This window comes from Hermetia illucens, chromosome 2 (genome assembly GCF_905115235.1).
Source record: "Hermetia illucens chromosome 2, iHerIll2.2.curated.20191125, whole genome shotgun sequence".
Lineage (NCBI taxonomy): Eukaryota > Metazoa > Arthropoda > Insecta > Diptera > Stratiomyidae > Hermetia > Hermetia illucens.
In genome coordinates, this window is record NC_051850.1 from 153,486,548 (window position 1) to 153,508,097 (window position 21,550).

General features: G+C 41.1%; 1 protein-coding gene across 6 annotated transcripts in view; it reads right to left on the reverse strand.

The window, feature by feature from the left end:
• LOC119647496 (serine/threonine-protein kinase NLK) overlaps positions 1-21,550 on the reverse strand; it is a 361,344-nt gene that overhangs the window by 134,354 nt on the left and 205,440 nt on the right. The gene's annotated exons all lie outside the window — the stretch shown is intronic.

Consider the following 21,550-nt stretch of genomic DNA (forward strand, 5'->3'; position numbering starts at 1 on the left):
GAATAAGTGTGGCATGTTGCAAGGAGGGAAATTCATGATTCTTAAGAGAAGCTGGATTTAAAACTTAGTATTTAAGATTAAAATTGAATTGGAATGGAGGTAATAACCTTAAGAAAGTATTGGTGGACCAGACACGACAATGAAAATCAGCTATAGCGCATATCGCTTATCTGCCCTGAGTATGATTAGGAGGGTGGGCTAACACATGGCGAATTACTGAAAAAGAGATGATCAAATAAAGTGCGCTTAATTCCCGCGAAATACTATTCTTGTTTGCACCAAACACTGCACTGCTATCGGCATTTCCAAAGAGAGGCTAGTCCGCCTAGACCTTGGTTCTTAAGAGTTTTTTCAACTGGGCCTGAACAATTGCAGACATCCCCTATTACGGTGTGGACCAGCTGAACTATTCGGACATAGTTGTCAAGACCTTTAATAACCAAGTATGAATAGCACATCAGATCATCACAAAATGCTTACGACCTACACGACGAGCAAGACGACTATCGCCAAAAAAACCTCAGCACAAGAGAACTTCAAGCAGTCGACCTTCTTCAAATAGTATCCAAGAACGGTGTAGAATGACAACCATTTGGAAATCGGAGGTGATTTCTTTTAAAATCCGAACCAGTACCCCATAACACAAATTCATGGTTTCGTCCATTTCGGATGTAATCCTCCTACGGCGCTCCTACGATCCTACTTTAATTTTTTTCAAAGAACTTGAAAAACTTTCGCAAAAACAGTTCAATACACAAACTACACACAAAAACAAGTTTACAGACATAAAAACCTAAGTCGAGAGCAATAAATGATTATAATGTGACCGAGGGTCGATGGGGGCAGAGGTGGCGGCATCAACAACACCACCCCGCACTACAGGCAACAATTTTAGTACTCGCCGAAGCACTCTTCTCCACCGTCCAGCTGAGGTCTTCGCTGAGGTTCGGGACGAATTCCAAAGAGCGTGTATAGAATTCTTGGAAATGGATCCTTTACCTAGATCAGGATTCCCAGGCTTCTATCTCAAATCAATGATGAGATTGCATCTAGACTGTGTGCTGATATGTAGCTATTGCAACTGCAATGACTTGCACGGTCAGAAGATTCGCTTTCGTGTTATTGGTTTGAGTGACCGAAGAGATCCACCATGGAAAATTCTGGACACACTAAAGCAGAAGCTTTCTGTTATATGCAGTCGGTTACGACGGTATGGCGAAAGTCATTCCAAACGTGTCCAGAATGCAATATATGCGAGGAACCAGCGGACCTTTTTCAGGTATCTCAACGAATCCCAACAGAGCGTCCAGACAGTACAGTTTTTGGTAACGGAAGCGAAAGAATATTGGGGCGAACTTTGGGGATTACGCGCCCAGCATGCTGATTACCGCTGAAGGCACGCGCCATGCCAATACACCTGGCATGAATTTTGCAGATGTTACCGAAGAGGAAGTTCAACGAGCCATAAACAGCTCGAAGAATTGGAGGGGCCCAGGTCTGGATCGAGTCCAGAATTTCTGGTATAAGAAATTTACCAGCGTACACATTCGGTTGGCACACAACATAAACCAGGTCATGAGTGGGCCCGAGGAATTTTCACCTTTCCTCACTGCGGGGAATACCTACCTTTTCCCTAACAAGGACACGGTGCAGGAGCTCGCAGACACAAGACCGATTACTTGCTTATCAACCCTCCACAAATTCATTACGTCCATTATTAGTGGAAGGGTCAATGCGCACCGTCCGTCCGAGGAGCAGACAGTTGGGTCAAGGGGTTGCAAAGAGCAACTCATTATCGACTCGGTAGTTTTAGGACAAGCAACTAGAGGCCACAGAAACCTCTTTAGTTGCTACATCGATTATGCCAAAGCTTTTGATAGTGTCCCGCATACTGGCTAATCGATGTCCTACATTTGCATCGCATTGATCCGGAACTAATCAAGGGTGCTAATACCTCAGAGCCCATCCGTTTATGGAGGGGCACCTTCCAGGAGGATTCGTTGAGCCCTTGGTTTTGTATGGCATTGAACCTTTCATGGCTACTGAATGATGCTAGAGGGCATGGTTTCGCAATTAAATATGGCCTACGTGCTAAGTGCGAATTGACACGCTCGATGTACTTAGATGCCATCAGGCTGTATGCTGGTACTGACGACCATTTTAGAAGTCTGTTGCGAATAGTAGAAATGTTCAGCCGTGATATTCGGATGGAGTTTGGATAAGTCAAGTGTCGATGGTGATCTCGCAACTCTCGAGGAAGAATAAAATAAGCGCGTTGAATGTATTCGCTATCCCTTCACTGGCCTATGCATTCGGAATATTGCCGTGCACGAAAGCCGATCTGGAAAACATCCAGCGGCGGATAAGGACTACTATCTTCAAATTCCGAATGAATCATCCAACTCTGCCGTAGAGCGGATGACCCTTCTTTGTAACATTGGAGGTAGGGGCGTAGTTGACGTGGTAACACAACGTCACCACCAAGTCGACTTGAAACGCGCTTATTTTTATAGCAAATAACAGAAAAGTCCCTTGCATGCAGCTGTCTGTAAGGTAGATTGTAGGCTGACTTCACTTAACTTGAAGGATCGGTCTTTCAATCTTCTGAGTGGCGTGAAGTCGGGCCAAGAGCGGATCGATGAGATGAGATGGAGGGATTCATGTGTGCCACTCAGGACGACGTGGTCGCCACCGCAGCTTATAAAAAGCTCATCAAGAAAGAACGACCAATGCAGAATGTGTGGTTCGGTGTTAGAGACCTTGGATCATTTCTGGCTGCATTGTAATGTCACCGGTGCAATATACGAAGAGGAATAATGCTGTATGTAAGGTGATTCACCAAAACTTTCCATACAAGCATGGGTTGATCACAGGAACATATCCGGTTTACCGATATGAGCCGGAAGTGGTACTTGATAGTTCTGCTTACAGCATGTATTGAGACCGGCAAGTTCTAACTGATCGCCACATACCGCACATACAAGCCTGATGTGTTATTAGTTGACAAGACGGGTCGCTCCGTATATATTATTGATATTGATATCCCCCAGAATAGCTACATTGAACGGAAATACGTCGAGAAGAAGGTGAACTATCAGCCACTGACTCGGGAAATTAAAGAAATGTGCAGTCTCAAGCGGGTGGTTGTAGTTCCCATTATATTGTCATCTACAGGTATTGTATCTAAATCCCTCACGGCTTTCCTTGATTTCCTGGGACCCTCACACAGTCTGGTTCAAACCATGCAGAAGTACACCATTGTGCATACGTGTTCGATGTTGCGGGGAGTTCCTAACCTACCACCGGCCACCATCACCAGCGCCCCTTTATCTTTTAACGAGCTAGGATCGTCCAACCCTAAATGCCGAGATTGTGACAACTCGGAAAATAATAATCGTTGGTGCAACAATCCAATCGGATCAGGACCTTAAAGTGTGTTAAAGCACTTCATTCAAGACCGGAATGGTACATCATAGCGTTTCCAGTATTCTATGGGAGGCAATGTGGTCAGTATTTCGCTTGCCCTCTGCCACCAGTGAGATTTTAACCGTGCCTTGCCGTACGAGAGCCTAGTGCTCTAACTACTGAGCTATCCGGACACTAATATTTAAAATTACATCAGTCAATTGAACTGACAATTGATGATTGTTTAAAAAGCCCACGAATTATTTAAAATGCATCGAGTTACAGTAAAATTTGTTCTTCATTTGATGACCGAAAAATAATAAACTAAATTTAGTGAATGAGTGTTCGCAACTCCTTGAATAAGACAAGTAAACATTATGACAACAAAATAAAAGTGCTATCATCTTAGTGAGTTCATAAAAGCATCCCCCTAAGGGCACATTAGTTTCGACCGAGTTCGAAGTGATGTTCATAAAAAAGAAGAAGGAAGAACATAAGTCAATTTACGATTAAAATATACCATATTTCAACAGTCACTGTTGCCATGCATCAACTGTCCGAAAATGGACATACGACAAGAAACTTCAGAAAATCCTTCAGTCCAGAATTTCAAGCCTTGTTGAATGCATCGTACAAGCGACATTGCCAACTGCGATATGGCCAATGATGCCATTCAGCCTTACGTTTCTGCGATTCTCTGCGAAAAAAGGTCTTTGATTTTGAAATCAGCCTCCCGCACGTAAGTAAGTGAATCGTAAGCAGGAGGATCTGGTGTCAATCCGCCTTGGCAAACATGGCGAAACATATCAAAAACTTGGCCCATATCTGAATTGACATGATCATCAATCATGTCATGAAAATTGAATTCGAGGATGAAGCCGTCATTTTCCGTGTCGATAGAGCAAGGCCTCTTTGACTGTTAACCTTGCACCTTGCCCCGGTAACAACCTTGCTTCCAAGCCTGATACTTACGAATACAGCATTTCAACCTTCCATTACTCCACGAGTGACAGCTATACAGACATTTGCATTCTTCTGAACCAATGGCTACAAGAACGACATGTTCTCTACCTATAAGGGCCATATAGGAGGTCATCATTTCCAACTATTCTTTTGTGGACCTCTCGATAAACAGCAAATGGTGGGGAGAATTCTTCAAAAATTACGTCGAGGTGTTGAATGAAGTGCACAGTCTTTTCTACCAGAAAACAGCAGAATGGTAATGGTGTCAAACGAGTCGCATGGCGCCTATTTTGTGACACTCTTTAGATGCTCTTTGAGCAATTGAAACATCAACGAGCTAATGTGAACTCGCACGAAAATTTGATTCCAAGACTCGGATAATTCCCTTGAGGCTATATTCCGTCTAGGTACCACAACATCTACGAGGATGATGCGTAACTTGAATATGGATATACGCAAGTGAAGCATCTCATCTCTCTTCCTTTTGCTGTAATCTTTACGTGGTAGTGCTATTAACCCTGGATCAATATCAATGTCCTCGGATATTTAATCCTAATGAAAAAGCCAGGAACAAAATAGAGAAGACTTCGAACCACCTGAATTGCAGATTGGCGAGAGGCTACCTACTCATCCCGTAAAGCCAGAAACGTGACCTCGGATAGGACCGGAACAACAGCAACCGCCTCGCCAAAAATACACTATATGATCTAGGTATCTTCAAACTCTTAACAGAACAGGTGTGTTAAGAGATTTTTTTCGAAAAATTTCGATATATAATATCAACAACCTATGTGGATATTTGAGTTCCAAGTCATACGATGCATACTTGGTCTGATATGGGAGAGATTCGTTTGGAAAGTCAGGTGCAGTGCAAAGTTATACGCAATTTTTGACGATCCATGGAAATTTACTCTAGTCAAGCTTCGCAAGTTGTAGTGCCATGCTCTGTAGACCGTATGCGCAACGCAAACCACTAAAAAAGATGGAGGATACGATATACGACTTCAGAATGTGGAAGTTGTAATTGGATAGGTATCTGACAACTGGAAAACGCAATCAATGGACTTAAGTCGTTGGAGGCATAGTATTCTGGAAGCCAAAATACAATCATAGGAGTTGTGGCGCCAATAATAATGACATTCCGTTTAGCCAGTTCGCTGGCGATCGTGTTTCCAAGTCCGATATCATGTCCTGGTATTGTCTCATAGAGGTTGGTTTGGCGAATAGCAAGTTTTCTGCGATCATCTATACTAACCAAGCAACTAACATACCAAAAAGGTCGCCATCACTATGTGGAACCCCTAATGTCAGGAGACACTATTTGATCCGTCCATTTCGATAGTTGGGTTGTTTCAGAAATGATCGTCAAAAACTTGGGAAAGGGGTAAGGTATTGCACTTCCAAAAAATCCATTGCTTTTTTTTGTATTTTCTTGTATTTAAACATTTCAAGAATATATTCCCCAAATTTCAACTCGAGCAAAGTTGTCAAAGTTATCGAGTAATTAGTCTCCGCTCCTTCGGATTGTAGTTCTAGGCTATCAAAACTTTTTTTTTCTCAAACCACATTTTCGAAGTTCATGTTGACTGCCACTTTAAAACAAGCCGATCGATTCGTTTCAAATTTGGTACATACATTTTGCATATAAAACACCTCCCTCAACGTTGATTTTTAAATTTTTTTTTATTTTGGGGGGTCTTTTACTTACAAAATGGCGGAATTTTTCATGAAAAATAGCATTAATCATATAAATGGCCACCAACAATTTTGAAAAGGGAAACAAAAAATCTGAGATCTTTTAGGGGAAGATTCATTTATATTTCAACTAAATGCAAATGTTTTTCTTTCAAATAATTTCCAGCTGAAATACAGTGAACATGGCAAATCGTCCTTTTCCAAAGGCCCTCTGGGAAAACCTCTGTCACCGGCTTCTTTGTAAATATTTTTGCATCAAAACTTTACAGAATATCCTTAAAAGCATACTTAATGATGTACAAAAGCTTTCAAAAAATTTTCCAAATTATTTTTCTAAAAAAAAAATCGTAAAAACGTGTAATTTTTCACGCTGAAAACCTTACCCCTCCCTTAATGGTACTAACATCTTTTGTGCAAACTGAATAATCAGCCATAGAAAAAATCAAGAAAGTATCATTTTCTAATGCATTTACAACACTCAAAGGTGCACACTGCAATACCTCGTTAGTGGATAAATTTGGCACCGACCGTAGCACCGATGCGCCTTAAAAAAAAAACGCATGTTGGCCGATGCCAGTTAAAGGCTCAGCAGGTGGAACGTCTATGGTAGAGACAGACTCTATCTCAGATGGAGCAATGGCGTAGACCAGAACGCCAGACAGCTTTTAGGGATATGATGGACCTAGGCGCAAAACCGGGATGTCTTGAAGTTCCTTATTAAGGCAGGCCTAGACCGGATACCGATTGTTACGCTCTGGCATGACTAAGCTTTAGGTAAAAACAGAAAGGCTCACTATAAGATGCTAATTCGCCCAGTAGCAATTGTTAACTCCAGCAAGCGCGAATTGTCTTACGTAGACATATCGAATGAGTTCAGAACTGATTTCGACTTGAGAAGCCTCGGCGGAAATGTCAATATCATCGGAAGAAATCAGAATGGAGATATAGATCCAGATCCATATACTGGAGTATCTGCAGCGGATTGAACTCAGGAAATAAAAGAGTGTGGGATGACAAAGTACCCACATAAATCAATCCCCAGAAAATATAAAGCAGGAAAATCTGGAAAAAGTTTTGGCAATATTCCTATTTATCATATATTTTATTCTGCAAACTTGTTAGAAACCGTACTTAAATTAAGGCTGTCTACAAAATGTCACATGTCCTCTATCGTTTAATTTTCAGTTGGTATTGGATTATTAATTGAATATACTACTAGTGAGATTTTGGTAAGGTTATCCACTTCCTGAGCTGGCTGGTAAAAAATAGAATACCACTCGTAGTTGAGGCCTATTGCGTAGCCAAATCTTCAGGATTATTTGCCGACCCAAGCTCAGTTGAAGTTTAGGCCCTGTGTCCTTACCTACTGTCATGTATGAGGTTTTCAAGTTGGGACTTACCTGAAAAAAAAAAGAAATCCAAAAGTTAGTTTGGTTAATATTACAAATCATTTGAATTTTAAATACAGAATCAGGCATTATGCATATAACATTCATATTCACGAATTTCGATCTTATGAGGCCAGTTCAAAGTCCTCTACTGAGCTAGGCTGCATTGTACATTACAAAGGAGTATAACTCCATTATTCTGCGACTAACTCGATCTAAGTCAACGTGCTAGTACTACCTTATTTCTAGCTTTTGTCATTGTTCTGTGTGCTTCGACCTAAACTATTCTACCCTCATTCAAAAGGCAAAACTATTCACAGCAAAAGTATTTCATCTGCAGAAGTTCCTGCACCTTTTTGACTGTATGTAAGAATCAAACATTTGGAAACCTGTCAACTTTAACACTAATTACATTTCCTTTTAGTCACATCCGGAACCCTTTCATCCATCCATTTTCTTAAGCCTGCACCAGCAATAGAGAAACGAACACAATAAAGTTGTTTTAGTTTTATAACGTTGACTCCATGCACGAAGTCTCCAGCGTTGAAGGAGTAAGCACTCCCTTTGACTTGTGCAGACGGAAATTACAAAAGTTTTGATAAATGAAATTGCAAAACTTATGAGAGTACAATATTTTCAGTGCATGTACCATCATTTGCGTATGTGTACAGACACCTTGACAAGAAGTCCTTGCCTTCTCCTGATAACAATGTTGTGTTCGGACGTGGAAAGTTTGAAGCCGATTTGTATCCTACTTTGTTCTGACTTTTACTTTTCAAGTTCATATTGGGGAAATTCAATTTAATCGATTTGATACTCTACTATATCAAATTCGTTCAAAAATATTGAGAAGAGTGAAATTTGATACGAGATACGAGATTTGAGACCGATTCCTTCGACTCCAAAACTTTTCACGAGCGTGGAGGCTGCGATTGGACCCATGAAACAAAATCAAAGGCAAATGGAAAATGGTTTCATCTATTTGAACCGGAAAATCTGATATGATATGAATTTGAAGCACCCAAATAACTCAGCCTTTAGTGCTGAAAACAGATCCCAATTTCATCTATTAAAAACAAGACGAAATTAAATTCGTGACTATCTCCAAGCCCAGGTCTGGATCAGAATCTTAATGTCATTTATCACATTGCGTTTAATGAGAATATTGTTGGTTTTTGGGAGCCGAGATGGAACAAAGCTCTCTCGCGGTTAAGTAATTGCTACATAAAATTATATTACTTGTCATTACCGCACTTTAGAGGTTCCGCAGAATAAGCTGCGAAAGTGAACACTTGCGTAGACAACATCGCTTTGTAGTACAGAGTCTTCTGCCTCGCTGTCCCTGAATGTGACCTTTTGTAGAAACATGTGCTGAGAATTTAAGGGGACGCAAGGAATGAAATTCGCATTCAGGTTTCAGCTTTATTGAAATAACCAGATTCTAACCCAGTCGAAAGGATGTTTTAGAACTGACAGATATCTGTCTCGCTGTCTTCCAAAATATTATTTTTATATAATCTTTTTCATCGTCGATATCAAAGAAAATATCCAGAAAGAAAACCCAAGCAAAGTCTTACATAATCTTCATATTGAATCTGTTCCCGCACCCTTAGTCATTCCTGCGTCATACCAATAGCAAATCACCGAAATGGCATTGGCCTTTAATACAACCGAAAATCTTCCCAGTACGGTTTTCCAGATGACTCTTATTCCGGGTGGATGAAATTTCCACGACACTATACATGCTAGACGGTCCTCAATCGTTCCACCTTTACCCTGAGTTCCAACCCACACTTAACGCTGACGTATTAACTTCATGTGACGCTGTTGGAACACAATCCCAGGAAAAAGCTGGCGCCTTCCTTGCAGCTGAGAATAAATGAATAGGAGGAAGTTTTTTTCCGTGCCTCGTTCTACACGGAAAAACCCGGAGAGAAGTTACTCACTAAAATGTCAGAGTAAATTAATTTGCCCGAAAACCTTTTATCGATTCAGTGACTTTACGCACGTAAAGCTGTTCCTACCCCATCATATTTGGATTTTCAGAAATGTATTAAATGAAGTTACGGTTTTTGTTTTTGTATTTTGAATTTCCTTCATCTCAGGAGGTCTGAGGGCGGAAAATGTAACATGGATAATCTTTGAAGAGCTTTTTCGAAGAGGATTTAGCCTGCTTGTGTTTGTAGGACTAAATTAGTGTCTTGTTTATATCCGGGCCAGTGTCGTTCCTGGAAATTATCACAAATCATTGCGCCAAGACAATTTTACCCTCAAGGACATCCAGAGTGGCTGATAACGACTACACTCTGCGGTGGAAAAAGTATATGAAAGTTTTATGAGAGACTATAAAAGAAAATCAAATGAGACAAGTGGATCTTTTTCACAGCCCGCTCGTGTTAAAAATGACTCGTCAAATGTGGCTGACCGAGCAAATGTATCGTGTAGGTTTGCCGTCAGATACAGAGCTCTCTGAGACGTGAGATGATGCAAGTTATTTTGTTAATACTTCAAAGCCAAGTAAGGGAAACATTGAGGCCTGTGGGAAAAACGTCTATCATTAACTTTGCCTTAAATTATTCTGATTCTGACGATAATGGACCGTTTTTAACAGGGATAAATCTTACACATATTCCTTTTCAGTCGCGTTTTTGGAGCACATCAGAGTCAGACTCCAGGCATACGTCACAGGTAGATAATTACCAATGCACGATGAGCATTTTGAGTATGGTAAAACGCCCCCTAAATGAAGACCACCAATTCCGACACTTTATAGATCGTTCTTTAGACTGAAAGAGAATTCCGCTAGTGTAAACTTAGCACTTTGGTACAACTGGTTAATGAGCGAACTACTATGATACTACACTGTTTTTATCTAAAAGATCCTCAGCATATACAACCCAAAGGGCTCCCTCAATTCCAAAAACAAAATTTAAGGGGGCGATTTACTTTCTACGTTTCAAGGAAGCTTTTTGGCATCTTTCGAACCTTGTCATCAAAAGTAGTATATGAAGGACTGCGAAATGTACCTTTCTTTGCAGGTGTACTGAATCTGAAACATCCATCTCGAGCCTTTTCAGGCGCTTTAGTGACGCGTGAATTCGCCGGCTTTTCAGGTCCCAGTTAAAGTTTAAATTCTCTCCCAAAAGGATTTAATTTCGATTGTAGACAAACTAAAAACAACTCCATGACGAAGAAGGAGAACCCTACGGCAAATTCCTGAATTGTTGAGTTGTTTCATTTCCTTTAGTAATTTTGGCAAATTTAAAAAAAAGACACTGGGAGTAGCGTTGCCGAAAGGTCCCTTGCCTATGCTTTGGACTAAAACCGTCAGCTGTCCTTTCTTTTTAAATAACGTTGGGTGTTAAGTCCAAGTCTGCGGTCCAAAAAAAGTTGGCCCGGTCCGTCGTTGAAATCAGGGCTCCCTCAATCCTTCAAAGGAAAAAAATTATCTCGGGAAAACACAGCCAATGTAACTCAGATGATCGAAGTCTTACCACAAAGTCGCTTGTGGTACTTCTGCAACCAAATATGTTTCAAGATCACAAAGTGATCAAAATTGTTTTCAAAAGTTTTAAAAGACGAGATAACTCCCAATTACCTGTCAAAGTTCCTGGGTTCCTTTGCAACTAATTCTAAAACGGCAGGTCACAACTAGTAACGGGTGTCTGCTATTGAGGATAGAGATGATAAGGATATCTTTCCAAAGATGAGGAAAGTATGATAGCATTTGTTGAAGATAATACGGGGGAAAGGAAATGTGTTGTTCACAGTTAACAAGGACGAGGTTGGGAAGCCAATCGGGACCAGGTCCGACATTGGTGTCAAGATTACCAATGAGGAACTCAACTAAGGAAGGCATGGCGAGAGATTCTGAGCACTCTGCATATAGAGGAAGCGTAGAGGGCACAACGGTTGATAGAGTAAACACGTAACACGTGTTAAAAGAAGAAGAGAACTTTGCAGGATTGTTGTAGGCAGTTAGAGCTGAAGCCAGTTGATGGAAGAAGGGAAAAATTGAGTGGGGTTACGGGAATAGCAAGGGTGGGATCCAAACGGTTTTATATTACCACGAGTAAGGGTGGCCTCGACGGATTACTCAGCGGTTAGAGCGCTAGGCTGCCGTACGGAAGGTCGCGGTTCAAATATCACTGGTGGCAGTGGATTTGTATCGTGATTTGACGTTGGATACCAGTCAACTCAGTTGTGAATCAGTACCTGAGTCAAATCAGGATAAAAATTACGGGCGAGCGCAATGCTGACTACATTGCTTCCTACATGGTACTGTAATCGTGTAGTGTTTCGTTACGGTCTTGAATGAAGTGCTCTAACAGACTGCAAGGTCCTGATATTAAGGGCGGCCTCGACGCTCAACAAGTATTTCTCAAACGCATCTTCCTAAAGATGTGCATACGCGGCACTCATGGGAACGATAGATGCAGGCGGTAGGGAAGCGAAGATCATACTACTAAACGGTGTAGCGGAATGCCAAAGAAAGGGCGGGCTAAATAGCAGATGTACTGTAATAAGTGACAAATGTCCAGAAAAATCAACCTTAACAATTGCAGAGTTGCTCATGATTGGCTTACTCAAACTACTTACAAATTCCGAATGAGAATTGTCATGGTTTGTCGATTCTACAGAAAATAAGAGGTAATCTGAACGATAGACGCGCTATGGGTCTGTTGCTGCTAAGTGACACAAGAATATATGAAGCAGCCAGCTATTGGCGTTGCATGGGTCAAATTAAACAGTATACATACCTGTCTTCGTTAACCTGGCCCTCGAGAAAGTGATCCGTGATGATGAGGTAAATGCAAGAGGTACGATCCTCTTTAAGTCCACCCAACTACTGGCCTATGCTGACGATATCGACATTATGGGAAGAACCACCCGAGACGTACAAACTGCCTTCATCCAGATCGAGCAGGCGGTGATCGACGCAAGATCTTGGGCTGCACATCAATGAAGGCAAGACAAAATATATGGTGGCAACGTCAGCACCGAAAACCAACCAACCAACAACATCAAACTGCACTGGTCAAACAGGAAGAATAAGGATAGGAGAATACAACTTTGAGACCGTTGACAATTTCTCCTATCTAGGGTCGAAAATCACAACCGATAACAGTTACGATGATGAAATCCGCACACGGTTGTTGTCAGCCAACAGAGCCTATTTCAGCTTACAAAGACTGTTCCGCTCGAAACGTCTCACCATGGGGTCAAAGCTCTTTCTGTACAAGACTATGATCTTGCCAGTTCTCATGTATTCCTCGGAAACTTGGGTTCTTAGCAAGAAAAATTGCGAACTCTTGGCCGCGTTCGAGAGAAGAATCCTCCGAAGAATTTTTGGCCCCCTACATGAGGATGGACGTCCGGTTGTGGATAAAATCCGGCTCAATAGGTTACGGTGGGCGGGTCACTTAATCCGTATGGATGAGGATGATCCTACCCGGAAAGTCTATAAGGGCAATATCTATGGTAGAAAAAGAAGACGAGGTAGACCCTGCCTAAGATGAAGCGATGGCGTAGGTCAGGACGCCAGACAGTTTTTAAGAATATCGAATTGGTGGACCTCGGCGCAAAACCGGGATGTCTGGAGTTCCTTATTAAGGCAGGCCTAGATCGGATACCGGTTGTTGCATCGTTGATGATGATGATACCTGTCTTCAGCTGCTATGTTCCGCCAAATACAAGACTTTCACAATCTGTGGAAACGCTCGACAATCTTGCCTTAGATGCAAGAGGGCGGGATGATTAACGCTTAGGCCCTAGAGTGGAGAATTAAAGAAACAGTCACAAGAGGCCGCAATTTATTAGAATCAATTGCGTAATTGAACACTGTGCGGATCATACAAAATATCGATCGAAAAGAACGCTCAGACTCAATTGTAGATCTGACGTTTGGGGACTCCCCTCGCGAAAGGCGCGATTACGATACATGTTGACTGGTTTGCATGTCAAACTCATAACCCCATGTCTTGTCACCAGTTCTAAGACGCATTATGGATATGAGGGTCAAAATTGAAGTTTTCAATGAAGAATCGAGCGACGCAATTGAATTTTTATACAAAAATCAAATTTTCGGAACGAATCAAATCCAAGCAATGGTACGAGGAGATCTGTCAGACCTAGAAAGCTACACGACTCTCTGAAATTTAAATGGCAATTTTCGGCCATCACTTTCTTCTTTTTATCAATGCTAACTTCAATTGAAAACGTTGATGGCCGGTCAGAGCAAGGCAAATTACAAAATCCTGACCAATTTTGAATGCGAAAATATGCAATGGGTTTACCACTCAACTAGACAAGTCGCCGAGATGTCGGTCGGCAGAACCTATCAACGCAGAACTAGAGAGTGCTTTAAAGAGCTTTACTCAGAAGCGGCATCCTTTCCTGTGGATACCTCCTGCTGCAAATTATCCAGGGATTATTCCCTCAGCAAGGGTGGGAAGCTTGTGGCGTTCAGAAGTCTCTGGAAGTGATGATAATTCTTGCAGTAGCCAAGGACGAACTGTTACTGATTTGCAAGAGACGACATATAAAAGGTCCGAGCCTGGACGAATATTAAATGAAACCCTTAAACTTGCAGTGAAATCCAGATTAGTCAGACATGCATATTAGAGGAGATATTTTCCAGAAGCTGGTAATGAAGTTGATAAACTTCTAGGGAAGCCATCTTTCTATAGATGTAGATATCTTGTAGATATTATAGGGAACATATTCAAGCGGTTAGTTTGCAATAAATTGACCCCAAGTTTTGAGAGGCTAGTAGGAGCGATTGCTGGCTATGTGGCTTTGATGAAACTAGTTTAACCATTGATGCGGCCATATTTGTCACTGGTTTGATCGACAATGTAGTTCATACACTAGCTAATATTGCGTGTAATTGACCCTGGCTCAATCTAGGATCCCAGCGCCTAGGGGTTTTCACAGTTATCTCGCTAACATTGTCAACAGATATTTAGGAATAAGAAGGCTTTGGTACAATACTGATAGCGGAGTATATTCCATTTCCGGATAAGGCCATGGTACAGGCTTACATATAAATTTACGATAATGCACTTATTGTGATTACAAAGAATGTCGAGTTATATTCACCTAAACAAAGGAATTAGTGTTGGAATGAGATCATCACCTCCAGATCAGGCCACTAAATACCAACTGCACGTTCTGCAAAGAAATAGCCGATGCAACTGAGATCGATGTGGCGCATAGAACTGTTGCCTTCTTCAAGCTCTAACAGAAATTCACATTTTCAGCGAATAAATACGCAAATCTGATACAATTCTCGAAGTAAACTGTGGTCTATTTGTCTTCCAAGAAAGCTTCTCCTTTCCCCCGTATTTTGGAAACAAACCAAGATTTTAAAGACGTCAAATGGTTGGATAAAGGACAAGGACAGAGCCAGGCGGTATGGCCTAAATGTTCCAATGAAATCAGGCCTTATTTGAAGTGAGGTCTTTCTTTGAATTATTTGACCTCATGGTTTCTGGTTGCGTCATATGTTAGAAAGAGTAAAAAAAGCCATTTTGACAAGAGCTCCCACTACAGATCTAACTATCTTTGATTCCTTAATAAAAGAACTGAAGAATTAATATCAGACTAGCTTCCTCCTACAGATGACATAACTCGAAAATGAACTTCAAAAACGTCATGCGGTAGTGGTATTTCGAATGCCGCGAATCCTGCTGCGCCACACGGTTATCCGTTGTTAAACCATCTACAGATCTGCCCTAAGATCGTATATCTTCCTTACAAGTATTACAGTCAGCATTGTAACCCAAGTGAGGTTCCAACAGTAACTTTAGTCAAAGATGATGCTGATATTTGATGCTGCTTTTCTGGTATATAGTAGGTACCAGAAAAGCAGGGGACGGAAAAATGTTTGCTTCACGTTGTAATGTCAGTTCATAAAGCGCAAACGGGCAAACGCAAACCTACCATCGACAAAGGCTCGAAGGAACCGCGTGTTGCACTATTCCAAATAGACAAGCGAATAGACGGAAAAACTATTAGGAAGGAATAAACGAACCCATGTGATTCCAGCAAATGCCAAAGAGGACTCACTCCATCTCAAGGGGCCTGCCGCTAAAATGATATAAATTCCACGAAGTCCGCAGAAAAGTGGAAAAATGCTGAGATTACAAATCGAAATATCTCCTCGAAAATCGAGAGGCAAATTACGCATTGGGATTACTTTATCAGTTTCGGTTCAATGGGCTCGAATAAATGTACGATAAGAGTAGCATGGCGAAGACGCGCAAATCCCGAAAAATTTAGATTGTCGGCAAAGGTAGTACTTGAGTTGATCACCGCAACAACAGTAGAGGTAGGCTAGGTCATGTACGAGCGAATTCAGATGCTTTAAGATGGCATTTGGCCATTTCGGAGACAACGGGGATATAAAGAGTAACAGAAAAGTTATAACTAAGATTCTTTCCTATTCAAACATATCCTGCCAATATCCTGTAAGGAGCAATTGCAAAAAACGATTCTACTCTCTCACATCGCGCAATGTAAATTACAACAATTTATGCTAAAACACCACCGAAACCATCTGCTCCCGATTCCAGAGAAATATTCCCAAACCTTTCTGAGCTAAGTAATTCCTTCTTTTACCCAGCACAAACCGAAGCCTAGCTAAACTGTCTAGCATGGAATTTTTCCCAGTGATACAAGCACCAACATTGGATGCCTGAAGATGATGGTGACGGTGGTGAGAAAATCAATAAACAGATTGTACGAAGAAAATTTCACCGGGGAATGCCACACCCTTGCTTGGATGGAAGATATACAAGTGAGCGGTGTATATACCATAGTCTTTTCCCCGGAGCTTTTATAAGCCAACCAAACTCAACCCAACCATCATCATCCGTCGACGATGATCTCCAAACGTTCTGCACCCCACCGCCCGCTACTGACTAGAAACGTTAAGTGAAAGAAGATTTCGGTCTCTGTTTTGAGAGGAGCCGAAAAAAAGAACGGAAAAGAATTTCCAGTTCTATTGCTGTCAAGTGGTGTTAGTAAGGGGTAGTCAGTTTGGGATAAATGCAGGAAGATTGAGTTAAAGGAAGCTGAGCACTTCCAGATCTTTTTTATATGAAAAATTAAAAGGGGTTTCAGTGCCTTTGCTTAACTTATTGATTGGTAGCATAGGAAGTAATCATTACAATTTACCTCCTTTCTGCAAAATTATTCGGAACGCACGGGAAAGCCCTGCAAAGGCAACAAAAAGACCATAGGGTAGATTTCAATTGAATGCACGAATCGACATACCAGGAGCTTCCTTCTCGGACTTCTCAGGGACCTAATTGTTAACATCAAAAAGGACAAGAACTGGAAAACGTTCTTGGTCCCCTTAAGGCACAATCCAGGCTCGAGATTCGTATAGAGCCTAAGCCTACTTAACTAGCTACCCGTATATATCAGCTCTGCTGGATGGCACTCTCCTGCCTCGTCCTTTTGTACAGTTAGTTGGAACAATTTCCCTGCTAATGTTATACGGAGGCTTTTTTCTGTGTTGGCTCATTGGTTACTGGGGCTTAGAATTCTCTTTTGTTATGTATTTGGAACAGGGAACAAGGAAAAACGACCGGAAATTTTCTGCTTGTTGTGCTGCCTCATCTATTATAATTCGTGGTGGAGTGGCTGTAATGAAGGATGTCATGCAAATGCCGTTGTCCTTGCTGATTAATATTGAAAGTTGCCTGCTTTTATCATCTTATCACCATTCATGAAGAAATTCTATTAATGACCTATGGCAATGTTGTTTTTTGTAATTTTCTTATTATGTGGTTTTATTCAACTTGATGTTTTGCAAGAAAAGCCTGAATTTAGTTCATTATTCAATTATAAGGGAATTCGAAGAATTGTTTTTAATAGTTACGGAATTCCTTAAAGTTTGGCTTTCTTTGAAAGGTTTGAAATAATTGGTTTGGAGAACCGAAGATTTGCGTCTTCTAGTATGAGTGGTGGCCATATTATCAAGTTCCCCAGCATTCTGTTCCGAAGGGTAGAAATATTCCCTTCCAATGAGATACTTTTAATCAGGTCATCGGGTCTGGTGATTTCCTAGATGGCTACGAACTGGTGTACTGCCTAACAAATGAGACATTCGTACCTCATAAAGAATTGCCAGAAATTACAAAATAAGCCACCAGAGTCACCTAAAAGGAGCCTAGACATATTATATTTTAGCATAAAATTGAAAGGAACGACAAATCTATAAGAATCAGCAACCTTTTAATGAGGGAAGACGTTTCCTTTCTGTCGCTCCAAGACAGAGGTGAGGCAGGGTCTGATGAATCTGGCTTGTATAAAACTATAAATTCTTTTTGGTCTCTTTTTTTTAAATATGTTACTTGGATGTATTTCTTTTGGTTTAGAAATGAAGAAGTCCTGAGTCCCTTATCCACTTAATGGCGGCGCGGACCAAATGAAGAAACACTTTCTGTAACATTGTTTAGTCCATAGACACTTTTTTGAACTAGTATCCACCCAATATCCGAAAAATATAGACGATCTGATATAGCCTTACTTGTGCCATGAGAGCAGCGTGACCGAAGTGGTTCCTGTATGTTCTTCGTTCTCTTATATTAATTCGCAAGCACGCCATGGCTGTGAATTAAACTCAAACGAAAAAGCGTCTAGTAGTTCCGGCCTAAGTCGGACAAATTGAGAGTGTTTTAAGTCCGCCATCCTTAATGATGGGCTGCACCAATTGGATGCTAATCCAAAAAGAGTTATTGTCACAAAGTCAATAGATTAATACGGAGTGTTACTTAAAAGTTCAGTATATCCTTTGTCTGCTGCACTTGAATCATGGCCTGATTTGCTCCTCTTCACACATCTTTATTTTTTGACAGAATCAACACTATAATGACGCTTCAGCTTCCGTAATCACTACATAACTTCAATTTCAAAAATAAGGAGAATCGCAAAGCGGCTTCGATTTGCTACAGGGTTTTGACCAAAAATTTGAAAATGCACCGCGTTTCTGTGAAATTTGTCCCACGCCTGATGAGGGATGACTAAAAATCAACCCCGTTCAGATTTGTCAGGAATCGTTTTTACCGCTTTTTAGGAGAGGATGGAAATATCAACAAGGATCATAATAGATGTCGAATCAAAAAAAAAAAAAACGGTTATGACATTGAGATGAAGGTTCGGTTGCTGTGATTAAGTGAAACAACCCCAAGAAAGCTCACCAAATTTGAGTCACTGTTGAGGTGATGCTGAGTTTCCTTTGATACTAAAATTGTTGTTCACATCCTCAAGGTTCAATAGTAAAGCAGACTTACTACACTGTGCTTTCAAACGCTAGAGAGGTCACTTTTTGCCCCAGAAGACCAGAAGGAGGAGTGGCGACTGGTTTTTCCATCACGATAACGTTTTCGCGAACCTGGCCCTAGGAACCTATCAGTTTTTGGCCAATGAACATTACCGATTTTCCAACTCCTCCTTACATATATGACCTTGCCTCTTGTGACATTTTTTTACTCTATAAACTGAAAAGTCTCTTCGAAGGAAAAAAATTAAGACAATTTCCCATATTAACTGTAATACGACTAATTAGCTGGACGACATCACAAAAGAAGCGTACCAGCACTGTTTCAACAGGTGAAAACACCCTTAAAGTATGTATGCGCTTGAGAAGGAGGGCACTTTGGAGAGGACCTAGCCATGTAACTTCTAAATGAACTACATTTCGTTTTATAACGTCAGTCCGCGTAATTTTTAAACTAACTTCATAAAGGGAACCAAGATCACATTGCTGGCAGACCTAAAAGCTCTTCTAAAGAACGAATTTGGAAATTGTAAATTCATTTTATTGTGATCTCCGCATTCCCCATGTCTTAAAAAGGCCAAAAATCTACAGGTGGAAGTATAAGATTATTTTATCCATAGCTAACTTATGAAGAGTGATATTAAGCATTCAACTTTTCCTCCATGAGATCAACTGACTAGTCGCCCATTTTTCGTAGAGCTAGGCACTGACAGCCAGCGGTGCCACTGCTGCTCACAGATCTGCATATGGATCATATCGATGTTGATTTCGGAAATGTATGGTATTTCAGATCCCTCTAATATTTCCCGGGAAGACAACAGTTCTACTCTCTTCTGAAGCGACATAATAATGGAGCTGTGGTCGCTTCTACATATGTGGCCTACAGACTGGTATCTACAAGTATCTGGTCGGTATGCACAATCACATCGTTTAAAATCACGTAATATTGACAGGTAAAAGTCCTGTCGCAACCATAGCACGAATCAAATCTAACCGTACGTGTACGTGGAGGCAGTGGTTCTGAATGCATATAAGGACTATCAAAATAAGCAATGAATCAGAAGAGTTCTGCCTAATAAAATCCTCTGCGCAGTTCGTAGGAAAGGACACTACTTAATGCTCGAAGACTTGAGTCACAAAGTGTAACAACAACTAGCGTTAATTTTTAAATGTGGATTTATACGCTTCAAAAACAATAATCAGTGTCACGAGGAAACATTTGTTTTAATACTTGGTCTTTGGGGTAATATCACAAACACCGTTTCGAAAACTTTTCAACACTCCTAAGGAATTCGCAGTCTTCTCTCCGGAAATCTATTTTGAGCCGCTTCGACCAACTTTAATCAACTCATCTTTGATCATATCATATTTGATCGTGGCCGCGTTCGAGAGAAGAATCCTCCGAAGAATTTTTGGCCCCTACATAAGGAAGGACGATTCCGTAGCCTACATAAAGACGAAATCCTTGAGCGATACCATGACCGTCTGGTTCTGAATCAAATCCGGCTCAATAGGTTATGGTGGGCGAGTCACTTAATCCGTATGGATGACGATGATCCAGCCCGGAAAGACTATAATGGCAATATCTATGGTAGAAAAAGAAGACGAGGCAAACCCTGCCTACGATGGGCGATGGTGTAGGGATATCGAATTGGTGGACCTCGGCGCAAAACCGGTATGTCTGGAGTTCCTTATTAAAGCAGGCCCAGACCGGATACCGGTTGTTGCGCCGTTGATGATGATGATGATATTTGATCTGAATGCCAACATAGTCCCTAATTTGAAATTGAGTTACACATGTAATGATGACCAGCCTTTTCGTTAACGTCTCAGAACTAATTAGCGTTGCCTAACAAGGAATTATGCTGTATGACGAGTGGTAACAGTGTTGTCGCTCACCATACAAATCGGCCGTACCATTGAACAAAAATGCAACAAGTAGAACAATCCGGTATACCCTTGCTAACCATATGACGCTAAAGGCAGAGCCCCACGGGTTCAGCGAGGCCACCATGCCACGTCAGTGATGGTTTGGTAGGAAGTCCCCTGGAAAACTGTCACTCCTATCCATTTCTGCAAATCTGGATTCAAAACACCAATATTTATCAGGTTACTAAAGTAGATATTGAGATTATTTTGAAACCCAGAGCTATAAGTTATGATTGAGGTTTCACTTTCGAGAATGGGTCGTTTATTTAGGTAAGAAACCTTTTACTCACCCACTACCTAAATCTGTAACCAACGTCAAAATTAAGACAAAGCTTTAGAAAGCACTAGTCGAACCTTTGATTTGATACCCCACATGTCTATACTCGGCACCAAACATTTTGAGGCTTGTCTTCTGCACAAATGGAGATCTCCTCTTCGTTGAAGTCAACATAAAATAATGCCTTTCACGGTATAGATAGAGGTTCACAGTTCGAATGTTTCTGCTAAATTTCGCGTCAATAAAGATAATCGATTTAGAACAAAAGTCGTGTAGTACCGGGAAACGCTGTATTCACTATGGTTTGCTTTCGATGATGTAGTAGGCGAATGCTCCAAAGGCCTAATTAGGGCGATCAGATCCGAGTCGGCATGGAAACTCATCTAAAGTGGCAATAGATCATGAAACCCTACCAGGGGTACACTAATAGCATGGGAACCGGAATAGCCCCTGAATTCACATGTCTCAGAAGAATTCGGTTGTTGCGTTTGGTCGGGATTTAGATAGGTCTTGCATCCACCAATATGAATAAACTGAGCTTGATTGTGGTTACAAAATCAATCCATTTCTTAAGAATACCGTGGAATTAAGCTAAACGTTACC